The sequence below is a fragment of the Athene noctua genome, chromosome 13, assembly GCF_965140245.1.
Source record: "Athene noctua chromosome 13, bAthNoc1.hap1.1, whole genome shotgun sequence".
NCBI lineage: Eukaryota > Metazoa > Chordata > Aves > Strigiformes > Strigidae > Athene > Athene noctua.
Window position 1 is genome coordinate 20,871,038 of NC_134049.1, and position 17,558 is coordinate 20,888,595.

At 37.7% G+C, this 17,558-nt stretch overlaps 2 protein-coding genes across 4 annotated transcripts in view; one reads left to right on the top strand and one right to left on the bottom strand.

The window, feature by feature from the left end:
• Positions 1 to 17,558, bottom strand: part of TSPAN3 (tetraspanin 3) — a 378,683-nt gene that overhangs the window by 174,507 nt on the left and 186,618 nt on the right. The window lies entirely within an intron of this gene.
• HMG20A (high mobility group 20A) overlaps positions 1 to 17,558 on the top strand; it is a 45,550-nt gene that overhangs the window by 2,645 nt on the left and 25,347 nt on the right. The gene's annotated exons all lie outside the window — the stretch shown is intronic.

Below are 17,558 nucleotides of genomic sequence, written 5' to 3' on the forward strand. Positions count from 1 at the left end.
GTGTTTTTGCTTTGTACCTGCATCATAAAGTTATTCTTGGTATCAGAGCACAGGATTTGAGAAAGCTGTCAATTAATGTGTTCAAATGAACTTTGTAAGCTTTCTTTGTTAGTGCATCTGTTCACAATGTATTTGAATAAAGGGTCACTTAATATCAAGGTGTGACAAATTATCAAGGTATACCTCCTCACCTGCCAAAGCAAGCTTAGTCTTTTATAGTAAGTGTTTCTCTTTGATTAAACAGGATTTGTTTTAGGGCCAGTTCTTGGATGAGATTTTTCTCAAGTTTGCCACTGACTGGGACAAAGGTTGCAGGCAAATTTAGAGCATGTTTCACAAGCTGATACAGGTTTCTGAATTCTGATTGTACCTCCTGCCCTCTCCAGGCTGTGGCTGAAAAACTGAAGTACTCTCACTCACTGTTACTGAAGAGCGTACAGAGCTGTGCTGGGTTTTTTGAGTGTTGTGGCATGTGCTGTGGAAAAACTGTTAGAGCTCAAGTGAAGATGCTGCACTTACAATAATGGGAATACTCTTCTGATAATGATCTGAGAGAGAAGGGTAGCTCAAGGGAACATGCATGTACTATTTCAAGGACAGTAGGTGAATGAAGAAAGGGTGGCTTTGTTCTTTTTGCTAGTTGCTTGTGTACCCTAATACTTAGGAAAGACCCTAAGTTTTTCTGCCTATAACTTGATTGGCTTTGGAGAGCTCCCCAAATTAGGTTGCTTTCTGCATTCCTTTAAGCTTTTTTGTGTTTTTACTTCCATGATTTCCCTTAGAAAGAGGGAATATTTCTTGCATTCATGGGAATTGTTAAACTTCAGTTCTTTTTAAGACATGAAGAGTTGTGAATAAAAACACTTCAACACTCAGTATTCACTAGGTATGAATTTTCTACGAACAGTTTGTTTTCAGAAACCACTCTTACCTTCCCCAGTGGATTTGTTCATGAAAGCTGCTAAGGCTAGTTGGTGTCTATTTGAAATATACAGTGCAAGTGGTAACTGAAACTTTTATTAGTAATGTAGCTCAGCCTCCATTGGCAAGATCTGCAGTGTTGGCCATGTTGTGTTGTTGTCTGACTACAGAACTGCTTGTTCCTGCTCCAGCAGTGTCAGTAGCGCAGCCCTTAGCTGAGATGACAGCCATTAGTTCTTACTCTGTGTAGTCTGATGCTGGTCACTGAGTTCTGAGGGCAAAACAACTGGATCTGGGCTTGTACATGCACTGCCAGTGTTATTGCCAGTGGGATAGGTCAGATGGTAAGCAATTGAAAACAGACTAGTCTTGTAGACTAGTCTTGACATAAAGTTTTGTTACTGGTAATAAACGTGTGTGAAGCACATAAGAGAATGAGGATAGTGAAAATGTCGGTCATTAATTGAAATCAAGAGACTTAAGACTGACGGAATTTATTTCTGAATGCTTTTTCCTTCTTTTTCTTCCGTTAACTAGTGCAGAACACATGATTTCTTGGCAATTTAGTGAATTACCAGGGGAAAGTATGCTTTTGTTTTATTGTTGTGTTCAAATATGAAAAGATAAATTCATAGCTTTATACAGTGGTGTCTGAGGGATTGTTTGCAGCCAAAAGAAACTATCAACAAAGCATTATTAATTGCCCTTCAAAATATTTGTCATCTATAGAACTTACTAGGACTTTAAGTGGTGGTATATATGACTTGTGCTTTCTGCTTGGGGGTGTAATTCTGAAGGAGCTTGGGCCAGTGAGTCTTCACTGCTGTTGTCCTCTGATGCTAGCATTCATGTCTGGTTTTGGCAAACTGTTTTGAAGAGTTTGAGATTAAAACTTTTTTATCTAGCTGGTAAACTAGTTCAAGGACTAGGACAAGTTGAAAACCAAACAGTTTGCATGAATGCTAGTGTATGTGTGAGGATGGCGAGTGTGACTGGTTGTGAAGAAGACTGTGAGCAATAAGATGGGGAAGTGGTAAGGCCTGTGGTTTAGCTATAACATAAAACTGTATGATGTACAAAATGGAGGGGATACTTGACCTTAGCTGCTCTGGATCCATGCTGATACAGTAAACAGTTGCTGAAAGGCCAGTTATGTTCCTTTTCTTTGTCCCGATGCTTACCTGATTATGCAGTAGGTCCGGGGATGTTACTGTCAGGAAGGAGCATTGCTGGGCTTCCACTTTAGCCCCCTTAACAGCTTGCTGCATTTCTGTGCACCATCTCTGGCTTAAGAGAAACAGATGCGTGGTTTGTGGAATAGGACAATCCCCTGTGATGATAAGTTAAGCTGCCCTGGGTAACTAGCTACTCAGATGGTGCAACTGTTACCTGGTTTGTCCCCTGGATGTGGTAGATGTAACAGCAACTGCAGGGAATGAGAGAGATTTGGGGATTTTTAAAAAACAACCTTAATGGATGACTAAGGAATATTTTGTATTATTATGGTGGGATCTATATATGTATGTAAGCCTGCAGTACGGTTGCTTGCTTTAGTTGGATGGGTTCTCAGACAGTCTTAACCAAATGGTGGTTAAAGCAGGTCTGATTTAACTGTGTCTATTCTGTAGTTCCTTTTATTTCAGGTAAGTGGAATTACATGAATTAGTGTTTTTTGTGATTTTTTTTTTTTTTGTGCTTGTTAAGAAAGAAACAGTTTGTTTTTATTTGAATTCTCTTGGTTGCTGTTTCAAAGCCTTGAATAAGATGGTGTGCTGTTTTCTAACTTTGGAGTATTGTTTGCTGAAAACTAGTAATTGACAAAACATCAGTATTGCAAATTAACCTTTTTTTTTAACAATGGCTTGTCTTTGTCACCTGTGTAAGGACAGGCTAAAAAATAATCTCAGGCTCATAACTCTTGGGCCATAATTAGGCTGAATCATATCAACTGAAGGTTGAATTTCTAATGTAATGGAGTTAGTGTTCAAAATATGGCGTGCCTGACAATATATGGCAAGTGTCAGTCTGCATAGTTGGAAAAGCAGCGGAGAGCTGTGGCAAAACAAGTTCTGGTAATAGTATGAGACTGTACAACAGAGAAAACGGATCAACACCAAGCAAAGCACTGAAAACAGTAAACTGTGAATCTTCTTTCACACTTTTAAATCTGGAGTTCGCTAACATCACATTTCTGCCAAGAAGACTGGGGGGCGGAGGGGAATGTTCCCAGTACAGGATAAATGGTACCCAAAGGTAAGAAAAAAGCTTGGTGTATGTTGTAGTTCTGAGGGTTTGTTTGCATTGTTTTTACTGGCCTTCTAAACTTTCTCCCTTGGTACAGTGCTCCTCTCATGTCCCACTTCTCTACAGCTTGCTTTAAGAATAAGCATAATCTTCTTTGTATTTCACTTACCCAATGCATTGACAAAGACATCTTCTGATACCCAAAGGATAAAAAATTTAAGGTTTATTGAATAAAGATATTCCATTTATAGCTACCATATCTTCAAATACACAAGCATCCTGTTAGAACTTGTGAGTAATGAGATATTCCATAGGATTTCTAGAGCAGATGAGCAAATTTTCAGACTCCAAAAGTCCTGAACTACAGAGGCATATTAGAATGCTCTTCTTTCTCTTTCAGGATGTATTTCCTAATGAGCGGGTTTTATGTTAGTTCTTGCTGCTTGGATCTGAATGGTTGTGATTGTCTCAACAAAGGAAGACTCTAAAACAGGAGCTGGAGTTTTGTGATTCAAAACAGAGTACCAAAGCAGTGATAAACTGGGAGAAATTTGGAAAATTTAGCAGAGGCAGTGTAACATTAGAAGATGCATTGTTTCTGTTGGAGTTTAAACTTTGCAAATGCAAAATCGAATAGTAACCATGGGAAAAAGATATTCTTCATGTGTGCCTGGTCAGCAGTGTAGTTGCATAAAAAACATGCCATAGTAGGTTTTCTCAGTCCTGACTTCTAGGCAGTTACTGTCATAGGTAACCATGCTAAAGTCTTCTGGAGCAGAGTTTTGGCTTGGGGTGCAGTTTACTTGCAGTATGCTTTAGCTGGCATCACACGTGGCTCATGCTACTGATGAAATGAAATTGAGATAACCAGTATTTGACTAAATCCTCACTATTTCAATATGTGGAAAGCATGGCAGAGTAGACTTCAACTACTCTTCTGCTGAGTTTACGATAAGAAAGTCCATTTGCTGCAATTCATATAAGATATGACGAGCCAGTGTAATAAGTATCCTTTGTTAGAACAAATGAGTCAGAATTTGTGGAATTCAAGTTCTGTTTCCAGACTTACGAGAAAGAATCTCAGCTTTCATCAGGAGAATAAATGTTTAGGTTTAGACTGGAAAAAAACCTCAAACTACCTGAAAATGTCAAGTCGATATAATCCTAACTTTTTCTGGTAATCATTGTTCCTCTCAGTTTTGACTCTTTTGGGACCCTCAGTTACTGGAATAGTTTCAAACGTTCTTAATTTCTAGAATTTTAGTGAGAGCTGAATCTCAGGCTATAGGGTGATAGAAATGTAAGTCACTAACTCTGCTGTGCTACTTGCATCCCTTTTTCTTCGGCTAGCTGCAATGCTTGTTGGATCCTTTCCTCAGTCATTTCACCCTGTAATCTGACATAAACTACTTTGATAAATTAACTAAGCAATCCTGTTTCTTTAGCATGCTGAAACACTGACTTGTCCAGTGAAGAGGTGCCAGGCTGAAGATGATGCTATATGAGTAGTTAGTAGTTAAATTGGCTTAGGCTGCCATAAAACTATAGCCTTAGGCAGTGGAGAGCTATTGTCTGCATCTTCTAGCATTTGGCTTATCTTCATTGCCAGCAGATGACCATGTCATCTGACAACTACAAGTGGCTACTAGCAGAATGAGTCAAAAAAGTTTTATCTTCAGTGATTTGGTGTGGCTCATGGAGTTTAATACGGTGGTTTACCACCCGTGGAAGTGGGAGTTTCCATACACATTCTTTTTTTAATAAGCTCTGGTATTTATTTGAGCCCTCTGAGTCCTTTCAAGCTACATGTGAGAGCTGCGGGAAGATACCCAGCTTCCCCTCTTCCCTCCTGTTCTCCCAAAGGGAAGAGTTAGGGAGTTTGAACAGCTCTGTGAGAAGTCCAGTAAGCTGTGGAGAGTGCCATAACCAGGTGAGAAAGGGGAAGGGAGCAAGACCTTCCCCTCTCAGCGGCACCAAGCTGCTACTCGGTAACCTATCCTTAAATTTAGGTTGTAGCAAAATATGCAAAGCTTGAGAAAGAGGCTGGAAAATTATATCTGTCTAATGCTCAATTTATGCCACCAGTATTTTGCCAGTTTCCCGTTCTGCTTCACCAGTTGACAGTAATGTATAAATCATTGTGTGACATTATCAGGATTCTGTAAACTGTTCACTAACACCAAACACTTAATGGAAACGTGGAAGCATAAATCATATGTTTTTAAGCTCTGAGTATAGGAAAAAGGCAGAAAAAAACCTTCTGAATTGTATTAGTTTGATCCCTGGCCTTTTAAATGTCAATTGAAAGTCATAAATAGTGCATGTTTCAGCCTGCTTTCTAAAATTTTATGTCTTTGAACAAAATTACATCAATTTGAAACTTCTTGGTTACTTGGGGAGAGGTAATGTGACAACTGCTTTTTCAGTAGTTGTGGTTTATTAACCAACCTAGTTCAGGTTTTTTGTTTTAGAGACTGTGCTCAAGCTAACCAGACTTTATGTTTGGTCACATTTAAACTAATATACCTCAGGACAAGTATGGGCTGGGAAAGGCCTCCTTGGAAGTGGTGACATGAAGAGGTTTTGGAGGTGACTGGATAATCCAGCTGTGAACATGAGCATTTAGTGAAGCTCTGAGTGGCTAAGCCTTGAGTATGAGAACAGAGGAGTCTTAACAGGTGGGATAGTCAGACGTGTCTTCTGCAGCTGATGCTGCTACAGCTACTTTTGGAATTCAGAAGGGGTTGCTAGCACACTGGAAAAATCAGTCTGAAAATGAGTTAAAGGCATATTTTTGGTTCTAAAAATGAATGCAGGTGCTGTATTTGTTTTAACTTCTTGAAAGGATACATTTATCAAATAACAACTTAATCAGAATTTGTTGATACAGGTTCTTAGCTTAGAGGGTCTAGCCTGGGAAAATGTAACAAGAATCTTAAGTGACTGCTACAATAGGAAGTTGTGCAAATTTACTGTGTGCATAACTACCATGTGGGATAGCTGATGCAGTGATGCTTCTCTTCCTGTCAGTCTTTAAAACACGGCTGGGTAACCATTATGTAGATTTGAATTGCCCTTTGTGTTTCATTTTTTAACAAAGATTAGGTGGCCAGTGCTAAATGGGTCAGTCTGGGTGATCACAATCATCCCCTCTAGCCCCTGTATGTGGGTAAACTACAGCTTTACAGACAGGAAATGAGCTTTTTTAGTTTTAGCCCAGGAAACTTTCTTGAAAGTACAAAAATCTTGCAAGTATTTTTATTAGACTAATCAAAGTGGGTTTTGTCTTGACATAAGATTTGGTTTGATTGTTCATCTGTTTACATTTGGATATAAAAAGCTATAGAATTAATAACTGCAATTCACTTTGTGAACTGTTTTGAGCACGTAGTGATATGAAAATCATCCTAGTATCAAAGATATTTTCCTTACTTGAGAAACCTTTTCTGTTAAGTTTTTGTAAGGTTTAAGACAATATTAAAATTCATTACAAGCATGAGAATATGTGAACTCCATTATATATGGCTTACTTGCATTTTCTCTATAGGAAAGTGCTTTAAATGTTTGGGGGTTTTTTTAGGTAAGTTACTTGCATAATTTTATTGCCAGTTGTAAAAACATACATTTTTGTTCCAATGCCATTTCAACAAAGTATTTCCCAACTGAATTACAGAAAAGACATTTATCAGAAGGGTTTGCAAAGCATGCAGGAAGTAACAGATTACAAGAAGCTTTCCAGCGTGTTCCTAAAGTTTATGTTCTTTCATTGCTGTTATGTGGCAGAGTATTGTAAGTACTGATGTACAGATAAACACACACAAAGGGTTCAAATTTTTACAGTGAGGAAGAGTGGGAAGACAGGAGATTTCAAATGCATGGTAAAGGCTAGAAATTTTAAAAAAAAAAATTGAACTTGAGCTTTTATCTCAGTGTCTTTATATTACAGACTTCTGGGAATTATGTTTAGAGAAACATTTTTTCTTTATTGATGCATAATTGTTTATTCTTAAGTCTGAGGTCAGTAATGTTTGTCAGATAAACGTCTATAATTGACTTTTTATGGAGACCTTTAAATAATGCTATGTAAAGGTAGGAACTTACTGGTCTATAGCTCTATTGCATGGTTGGGTTTTTTCCTTCCAGCTTGTGTGAATGTGGATCAGTGACTGACCAATAGAAGACTTGGGGTAAGTGAAGAGGCAGGATTGTGATAATGCAGCCTTGCAGTAATATATTAACTGAAAGTTATCATGGAAAAGGTACACTAGTCTGTTGTACGCAGATAAATTTTCCTCACATGAGTTGTCAGTTTATAATAGTAAATGTATCTGTCATACCTCCATTTCTGAGACTTGTAAGCATGTCTGCTTCTGAACTTGCTTGCTAGCATATCACTACTGTGGATATATTTGTATACCATTGCAATTAAAAATACAGAAATTGAGCAATTGGAATTTTTTGCACATTAGAGAGACAAGTTACCTGGTATTTGCTGTGATTTTCTACTGTTAAATAACTTAGTGCTTAAAAGATAAAGGAAAGGCGAAGTAATCACCCCAAAGAAGCTAGACAGTACATCAGCAAAAGCTGACAAGGAATTAGAATGGCAATTTATTTGAAGAAATGAGAAATCGGTGAAATAGTTGAAAAATCAGTTGCTTTTTGGATGTTGAACATAGAGAAGGGGTTGCAAGTGTATTGGTGTTATACTATAGTGACAAACCATGATTTGTAACTGCTGTTGAGAAATTCAGAAACTATGGGAGGCTTGTTGAAACCCATAAGGAGATGGTGCCATGTGAGAAGAAGGTAATGGAGTTGAAATAAATTGTATTGATGAGAGGATGCAGAGAGGTTTGTAAATCTAATTATTAAAGCCAGTGAGAAATTAAGTCATCAGGTGCCAGTTCTCATTGTAAAAATGAATTTGTCTCTGTAAGTGATGTCTCTGCATTCACTAACTGAAGCTAACATGTCTCTAGCACACATTTTAGAATTAAATAACCACTTTGAGGTTACAGTATGGTCAAGCAGCTGATTCTTGAAGGAATCAAGAGACCTGAATATTCCCTGAGTTCTTTCTTCCAGTGAGTTCTCCAGAAACTTTCACTTGTCTCTGCATCTGATTTTTGTGAACGTTCTCATGCAGGTAGACCTACCTTCAAACATAATAGCTCCCATCCTCACTTGTGGCAGCAGTCACTCTTAAGTCTGAACTGCCATGCTTGTAGTAAGGAGGGAATATTTGGTTATTCAGGTAGGGCTTGCAGATCTCTGAAGATGGTTGCATGCTACTGGTGGCATGAGTGTTACTTTTGAATCTTAATCTAACTTTGGCACAAACTGTCTCTTCAATTTTTGATATGGTAGAGACTCCATTTCTTTTCAGATTTAAACCCCTATTGTCAAGCAAATAATAGTACATCCTCTCTAAGGCTAGAAATTAGAACTTATCTTTTGCTTATACCCAATGAAGAGCTTAATGTTACAGTATCTTCTGGGTCCCTTGGTTTTCTGTCCCTATAATCCTGTGAAAGTGTATGCAGTTCATTATGTTGTCTGCTCCACTTGAAGGACAGAATAGATTGAACAAGTGGACTAATTAGTGGAGTGGCAAGAACAGCAGCCCCGAGCAAAGCTTTTCATTTGAAGAAAAAACCTACTTAAACCTGCTACTGAATTAAATCTACTTGAAATCACTGAAAGTTTGGTTCTATGTAGTGAACCTAACAACTCCTCTGAAATGACACCTTGCATTTGTTTTTTACAATTTGTTGATATGGTTTGAATTGGAGTAAATACTGCTTGTTGTATTCAGCATTGAGAGTAAATTTGAGCTTAATACAAAGGGTGAGGGAATCCTTGTGTAGGAGCATTATAAGATTGGAAGTCCAGCTGTAGGTTCAGTAATTGGAGAGAAGATCCTGAATTCCATGCTAAGGTTGTTCTCGATGGATTTCTGTAGTTTAATAGATGAATAAAGTGAAAACGTACCATCTTTGTTCTGGCAGTAGAGAAAAGAATTGTCTTCTGCCCCTCAAGGTTTGTCAGGACTGGGAGAGGTGTTGTCTGATGCTCATCTGTTCCTGTGGCCATTGTAAGGAATTTTTTCAGCTGCTTTTATGTCCTGTCTTCTATTCATCACTGTCTGTTCTGAGGATAAACGGTGCTTATTTCTTCAGCTGTTGGTAGCCTTCCTAACACACACAAAAAAGCAGTGAGGGTGTTTGCTGGTTTACTTCTGTTTGACCAGAAGCTTTGAGGCAGACAGTCTGCCATGGTAGTTTCTGCCATAAAAGATGACCTTTGTTTTGTTTTGAGTGGGTGTTGGGGCCAGATGACCTTCAGCAGTCCCTTCTAGTCTAAAGCAGTCTTCCAGTCTTTAAATGTGAATGAAAATACAGGAGATGTATTTTCTTGATTTTTTGGAAGTGGGATTAATTCAGTCTAGCAGAAAACGTGAACTTTTCTCGTATTGTTTCCTTTCTTTTCCTCCACAACTGGGCAGAAACAGCCCACAAAGAAAACGTGGTGACTAGACACATTCCTCGCTCGTTATGCTTTGCTGGGTGGATCTTAGTCAGCAAAACTAGTTGGAATCTGCGGATTTTTTTTTCTACGGTTAGAAAATGTTTATGTATAAAATGTGTGATTATCAGGTGATGTTAGGAAATGCTACTGAGAAGGGCATTTTGGATAGGGATACAGACAAGTTCATGGTGATTAAGACATGGATACTTGAGTAGAAGAAAATATCATTATTAAGTGGATGAATGTTTCTGCTTCTTAACTGAACTGTTAGCTGTAAATGAAATATACTTCAGTTGTCCAAAACCTACAATTTTTACAAGCTGAAATTTTGAACAGTCTTCCCTAATGAGCTTGATTACTTATAGTTTCAAATAATAGCCTTCTCCTTTTATTTGTCTTTTATATGCTAAACTCCAAGACCTAGGCATATTATGCTGCGGATGGGAGATATTAAGTAGTGTCTGGTGCAGTAGTCCTCTGTGGTCTCTCAGGACTCTATTTTACACATTACAGCCTGCTCTTGGAGGTTTACTCACTGCTGTTACTTACCAGGAAGCCATAGGAGAGGCAACTAGCCTGTTTTGAAAACTGTGTACTCATTGCTGAGGAATCTGTGTGTGCTACTTATGGCAGGGTTACTTACAGTTTTACTTAAGAGTTACTTAAGTTCTTCTGGAGTGGATATTTTATCATGAAAAACAAAGATCAGTTGAGATGTGAACTGAACCTGCTGGATTCTTTTTAGTGAGTTTACCACGGACCTTTGGAATGCCGTGGGCATATTTTGTCTACAGTTATACATAGGTGACCCTTCCTAGAGGTCAGGAAACAGTTCCAGGGTGGGAATTAGCTCTTTGGGAGACTGTTATAGACCAGGAAAGCCAAGCTTTCGTTACTGTAATAAATGTTTTATGTCAGGAAGTCTGTAAGCTCAAATATGATTGTTAAAGTTTTCATAGAAGCTGAATGCTTTCTGCTTTTAAAAATACAATGTTTAAAAAGCAATGTCATGCTTTTTTTCCTTTGTTCTGGAGATGTGGGAGCAGCAAAATACAGATGAGTGCCTTTTCAGAGGGCCCTTTTTATAAAAGAAAAGGGAGTGCTGGTGACTGAAAAGACAGTTGTCTTAATTGAAAAGCCCCTGAGAACTTTTAGGATTAAATGTGGTAGTGGATCCTCAGGTAACCAGTGTACTCGCTTTTAACTGGCTGCAAAAGGTAACCAAGGAAAGTGAGTTTCCTGAATTTGCAGCACTGTGCTTGCACTTCTGTTGTAAAATATTTAGGCTCCACAAATCAAAAAAGGCAGAGTATTGCCTAAACTCTTGTTTTCCACCAGTTTGCTTTGTCTGTTTCTGTTCAAGTCAATGAATTTTGGATTATGAGGTCATACTGAGGTGAAATCTATTTTGTAGCCCTTCTGAAAATACAAATATTTTCCCATTTTCCCACTACTTAGTACTGTGTAAACCAGAGTGTTACTGACCTTTTGTCAAGGATCACGCAGACTTTAGTTCTTATTTCTCTTTGCAGTAAGAATTGCATAATGTATACTCAAGTCAGATTCTCACAACAACTTGTAGAAACTAAGGACTGACTAAGAGTTGAGATGTCCAAAATAAGAGTTAAGACTGGTAGCATTTTAAAGACCATTTCTGAAGTTTGGTTGTATTCTTAGCTCTTAGAGATTTCCTATATGACCTTCATAAAACCAGCTATGTGTCTTTACCCATATATAGGGGTGTTGGGTTAATATTTATGCTTTAGCTCAGAGGAACCATATTTACTTAACAAATATATATAGAAATTAAATCATCAAAAGGAAATGTAAAAGCAGTATAAATCTTTGCTGTCTGCTAAATACGGTAAATACTCAAACCTGAATGCCAAATATCTTTCAGAACATTTTTAACTAAACATGAATTAGGAATCCTTTTAGACTTAAGTATTTGAGACTGTTACATGCAGTACCTCAGTCTTCGTGTCTGTTCAGTCTTCGGCCTATTTGAAAAGATTTAAATTATCTTTTAGGACTAAATTTATTGTATATGTATATGTATATTCCTTGTTTCCAGCATCTGAGAAGCAGCTGTGGAAGAGAGGTTGGAAGAGCAGATTATTATAGATCTTAGCCACACTTTTCCCAGGTTCTTGTTTGCTGTTTGGCTCCAAGCTCTAGGCAGCAATGCTCTGCTCTTGGTCACTGTTTTCCTCCAGCTTCTTTTGATATCTTGCCTATGATATGACAGGATAGGCACAAAGTAGAGACTGCAGCATTGGCAAGGAAGACAGTGGAAAGAAGTTATCTACTGTCCTCATGGCAATTTGTTTGGGCTACTGGAAGTGGCTTGGGGAACAGATGAAATACTACAAATGTTTACCTATTGTTTTGAGCACTCAGCCTTGGATATTTAGGCATGCTGCTGGCATGGCTTCTTTCTTTTCATTCTGACTTCAGCTGCAAAATTAAGTATTTTCATTATGTACAACATAAGTGTTCCAGACATGTGCTCTCTACCTGCCTCTTCACATACCTCACACAGATCTCTGGATGTCTGATTTAGTGCTTAAAACCAGAGAGCAGTCAGGCTACTCCAGTAGGTTTATGCCATTATTGGTTTTTTCCCTGGTTTCCATTCATGATGCTAAACAGCATCATTTCCTGTTGCCTTTGGAAGCTTTATTCTAACTTGTCTGCATTCTCCTGTTTGTAGAAGCTAATTATTTTATGGAGCCATGGAAGTATCTGGGTTCTTGTATGATTTAAAAATTTCTGTGCGCTTTCCCTTGTGGTGGTGAGAGGGGAGTGCTGGTATGTGCCTAGTAAGAGCATATAGTTTCAGTCTTTTCAAATATTCCTAAAATTTCTATTCATGTTTTGAGTATAGTCTTTCTCAATAGTATTTATCTTTACACATTTTATCTGGGGCCCTCAGACTACTTGTAAGTCTTGATAGCACTGGTCAAAGGATCTGTCTGCTGCTCCAGGAGAGATGATGCTTTGCCAGGATCATGCTGTCATTTCTATTTGTTTCTTTTCTTTTCATGAATCCAGACAAGGTGTTGTAAGCGGTGTCCACTGATATCTTGATACTTGCTTGAACCTCCTGTCTGTTCTTTTGTGCTGGTTTTCCTTACTCATTTTTCCATAAGTCTGTTTTTGAGCTCTATACAATTCTGATCCTATGATGTCAATGATACAATGTGTGTGAAACAGTACCAAATTAAAGACTGCTAGAAGAGCCTTGGCTGCAAAGGGATTTTGGTGTGCTTCATGCATATGTCCAAACTTTTGTTTCTGATACATATTAATCTATTACCAGAGAGCTTCAAGAATAGATTAGAAACAAACAGTCAAATCCCGATATTCACTGTTGCTATTAGAAAGAATTTGCTACTATCAGTTCTGTTGATCTTCTAAAGGGTAAGAAATAGCAGATCAAAGTAAACGTTTATATGCCTGTATTTTATACAACTAAGGGTATCTAAAAATCGTGATTTCTTCTAAAGGACAGGCTTCTGATCAAACTAATTTGTTTTATGTTGGAATAGTGTCCAGCAGCAAGAAAATGAGAGCAAAAATGTATGGAAGCTGGAGTGTCATATTTTTTTCTAAAGAAAGGTCTTTTCTGGAAAAAGAGCAGAATTAGTTGCCTGTTTTGTGTGAGAATCACTGACTCTTCCCACACTTGATTTCCTCTAACCTTTGTCCCTGTACACATATCAGTGCATTTAAAATACCCAGTTCCATGCTGTCTTTGTGGCTCTTGAGGTCAGAGTAGATTCTTTTGTGTTGGGTCATGAAGCCTGTGGTGAGTCATTCAAGTACATACTCAATCCCTTTTTCAGTATATTCTCACATCCAAAGTATTCAACCCCATATTCTGTAAAATGGTCAGTTATTACTTGTTTTGTACATGAGAAATTCCAATCTGTATTCCTCTGACAGCAGCAAGAGTTTCCTCTCCCAGAATCGAAGTGAGCTAGAAGTATATGCTGTACTTCTCTGACAACTTCTGTGATGAGTAAGGCTTTGAGAGAGAGCAAAAGTGCTAAAATAGCTTTAAAACAACTTTTCAATCTTGGCAGGTGTATCCACTCCTCAATTATTTTATTTTCAAATATGTAACCTTTCATTTCCCTGGCCAGTCACAACAAGGATTCCCTGACATTCAGAGTTATCTTTAGTTCAGAATACTTGCTTGGTATTTTAAATCAAAGTAGTCCTCAAGCATTAATTAATACTGTTTCTTGTTTCACTTGTGTGATGCTGGTAAATGTTAGAGCTGGACAAACACCATGAAAAACTTCAGTCTCTTCATTTACATTTTTTAATAAACTGCTTTGCTTGTGACACTTTTATGGTTGCATTCCACAAACAGTGAAATGATTGAGTCTTACTGACATAAATGATCAGAGGAACTGAACTTTGATTTTAAAGGAAAGAAGCAGTTTACTTACTGATGGGGAAGCTATCAGGATCTGGTAAAGTCTTGGATGATTTATAATCACTGTGGTTTTAGAGAAGTGTCTGTGCTTCAGCTGTGGGTTTGTCTGTTACATAGTTGATGGTGGTGGGGTTTTTTTATGGGGTAGTCCTTTTGCCGTGTTAATGTAAAAATAGCTGTTGGAAAACTGTCTTGTGAAATATAACGTCATCAGATCCTAGAGAAATTTTCCAATGACGGAGCAGGTGAAGAGGTAGAGTAAATTGCCTATAGTAACTGGAAGTTCAGAGGAGATTTTAATGGGAAAATTTCAAAAGCCAGTGCCATACCGTAGAGTGATTAATGAAAATTATAAGTTCTCAAGATTTATTTCAATACTTATTTTTTGTGATCTGAGTGGTTTGTATTTTCTTATGTGAGATCTATAACATAAAAATTAACGTTAATTTTGCAGAGTTCTGTATATTAATGGTATTATTTTAAATGGCAACTGATACCATCATTAAGAATGCTAATTCGGAATAAAATGAACTGTCCTAATCTGTAGATGCTTAATACCTGTAATGAAGGGCTGGATAGTAAAACCTTCCCTCTGGTACCTGTACCACAGTTACTGATTTTAGTTATCTAGGGGTGGATAGCACAACTAATTGTAGTCATCTCATTGTGGGGTTTTGCTTTCCCTTGAGTGATCTGAAAAGCTTGTTTATTGCTTATGCAAAATTTGTTTCATGTATTTGAAGGGAGATAGAATTCAGCATGGAGCCTTTTTTGCTTTTGTCTGCAGGGTTGGGTATATACCTTTCCTGTGTGAATAAGGGCTTAAATTCCAGAGAACAGGAGGATTTTATATACATGAGATGTCTTGTATATGCCCCATCCTAATGCGCTTATAAACAAGAGTAGAATATAGAATTGAACACTTGTGTTTTTTAAAAATACATTTTTGCAGATGTTTGGCAGCTGTTACTAAGGTTTGAGTATTAATAGCTTTGCTAGCATTTGCCACAAAGATCCAAATAAACTAAGCATGAAACTAAGCTTTACATCTCTCCCTTCTTTCCTTAAGTGGCTTGGAAATGCAGTGGAACTCTGGAAATTTTTCCTACAAGTCTTTATTTTGGTCTCTAGTGTTTCTTTGTTTTTACTGGCAAGAAGTAAAAATAAAAGCAGTTGGCTTGTCTCTGGTATATATGTTCTGGTCTGACAGGAAAACCTTCATCCCATTAAGTTTGGCTTGCAATTTTGCTGAAGTCACAAAGACCTTTGTCTAATGAATTACTTATAGGGAAAAAGTCAAATCTGATTTTTGCAGTCAAGAATGTTGAATAATATGCTTCTGCTCCAACTTGATGGATGCAAATGCTGCTGTCAGGAGAGAATCTGAATTTCCTCTGACAGCTTCAGAAGCAATGTAGTTTTAATTGGAGATGTACTTGCTTTACTTTTCTGATATTCCAGCTACATGTGGACAGACAGAGGAAGTGATGATCCTACGGATTTTTCTCTCAGTAAATCATCTGAATTTAAGTTATTTGCAGTATGAAGTGCTTGGATTCTGATGCTTAGATAAGGAATACTGTGGTTCTTCTGTGATGTAGCAGAAGATTATTTTTTTAAACTGTTATCCTCTGAGTGGCAAAGTTTGGAGCTATTTGTTCTGGCAAAGAAGGACGAGAGACTTCAGGAATAGGAAGTATGGGGGGAAAAAGCCTCCACTCAGCAGTAACGTTTCTAAAACTAGAGCTGGCAATGAGGTAATTGGAACTCCTGCAGTGTTTTATAATCGGGCTATAAGTTGGATTTCTGATGCTGACTTCATATTTAAATATGATTAACTATAATAAATACGCATTCATAACCATACCTTCTAATTGGATGGCTAAATAATAATTCGCGATTGTTATTATTTGGTTTTTGCTTAACATCATCTGATACGATGCAGCCATTGAAAATACAACCTTTCCAAGGATCTTTTCACCCTTTTAAGATGGCTCTGAACACTGGAAGTCTCCATGTGGCCTTGGGATGAGTAAGAAGTCAATCTGCTGTTGGCAGTGACTTACTGCATGACCAGACTTGTGCAGACACTGCAGAGTCCAGTCTCATTTCACGTATGTTGTGAATCACTTTACACAAGCAAAGTGAAGTTATATTTTGTGGAAGCAATGAACATTTTGGAGAGTGTACAGTAATTGCTTTGCTTTGGGTCTGGAAGAGACTGTTTTCTCGTCTCAGGTGAGCCATGAGACAACAGTACACAGTGCAAGAGAAGAACGGCTGCTTGTAGTCTGCATTGTTGTAACAGGCTGGCCATGAACAGGTTCTACTCTGACTCTAGTCATCGCCTTGGAAAAATAAGAATGCAGATGTGCTGAACTGAGGTGGTCTGCTAGATAAAATGGATTGATTACACATTTTAAATAGTCTCTCTGCTGTTTGAGTAAAATGATCAGATTCTTTGAAGAAAAAGTTGGCTGTGACAAATTTTACCCTTTGTTTATTGCATGTATAAAAGGCTCTTAAAAACCCTTGGGCTTTAGATGATCTATCACCCATGTGTTTAGGTCTGCTGCCCTATAATAGCATCGTTAACAGTGCAACCATAGTAAGATGTTACGGGAAAGTCAGTCATTCTGTCTAGCCCCTATCATGGATTTGTTCTCACCCTGGTTTTACAACTACCTTCTTTTACCTTTGTCTTTCTACTGTACAGATGTGACTAGAAATTAGATCATATGATAACTTTCAGCTTACTCAAAATACAACTCAGCTCTTATCTTTCCGACTAAAATAACATTACAATTATATGACATGGCCTACAAAAGCTAATGTGAGAAGAAATTAATAAAGTTTATGTAAACTGTACTTCTGTTTTTGAAAGTTATCTGATTAACTAGTGTTTGATTCTTCCCTGTGTGTTTATGTGTAGTAGCTCTTAAATCTTTATGCTGTATAAATCCTTCAATTTCCCAAGTAATACTGTCAAACCATGTTAGTATTATCTCTCATTGCATGTGACTGAAGTGTTCAGCTAGAAAACTTAAACTGAAAGTTACAGAATATTGTTGTAGATTTTCTGCACCATGAAGCCTTTGTTCTCCCTGAGAGATGAGGGAAGGGTGGGAGGGAGAGAAAAAAATGAAGCCAGATTTTTGATGGTTTAGGATGTAGAATCTTCTTCAGGCTTGTAAAGAGGTTTAACTAATGTCAGTATATGTGTCTAATGGATCTTTTGAAATCTTATCAGCATTTAAACATTGAGAGCATTCAATGGTAAGAAACTTGTTCTTCACTGGTGTTTTTCTTGGTCTTGTTTTTCTGCACATGTAATGCTGCTTTGTTCTCTGGAGCTCAAGCTTGCACTCTTCCTCCTTGATCCTTGTACTTGCTCTTCTTTTTTTTTATCCCCTGT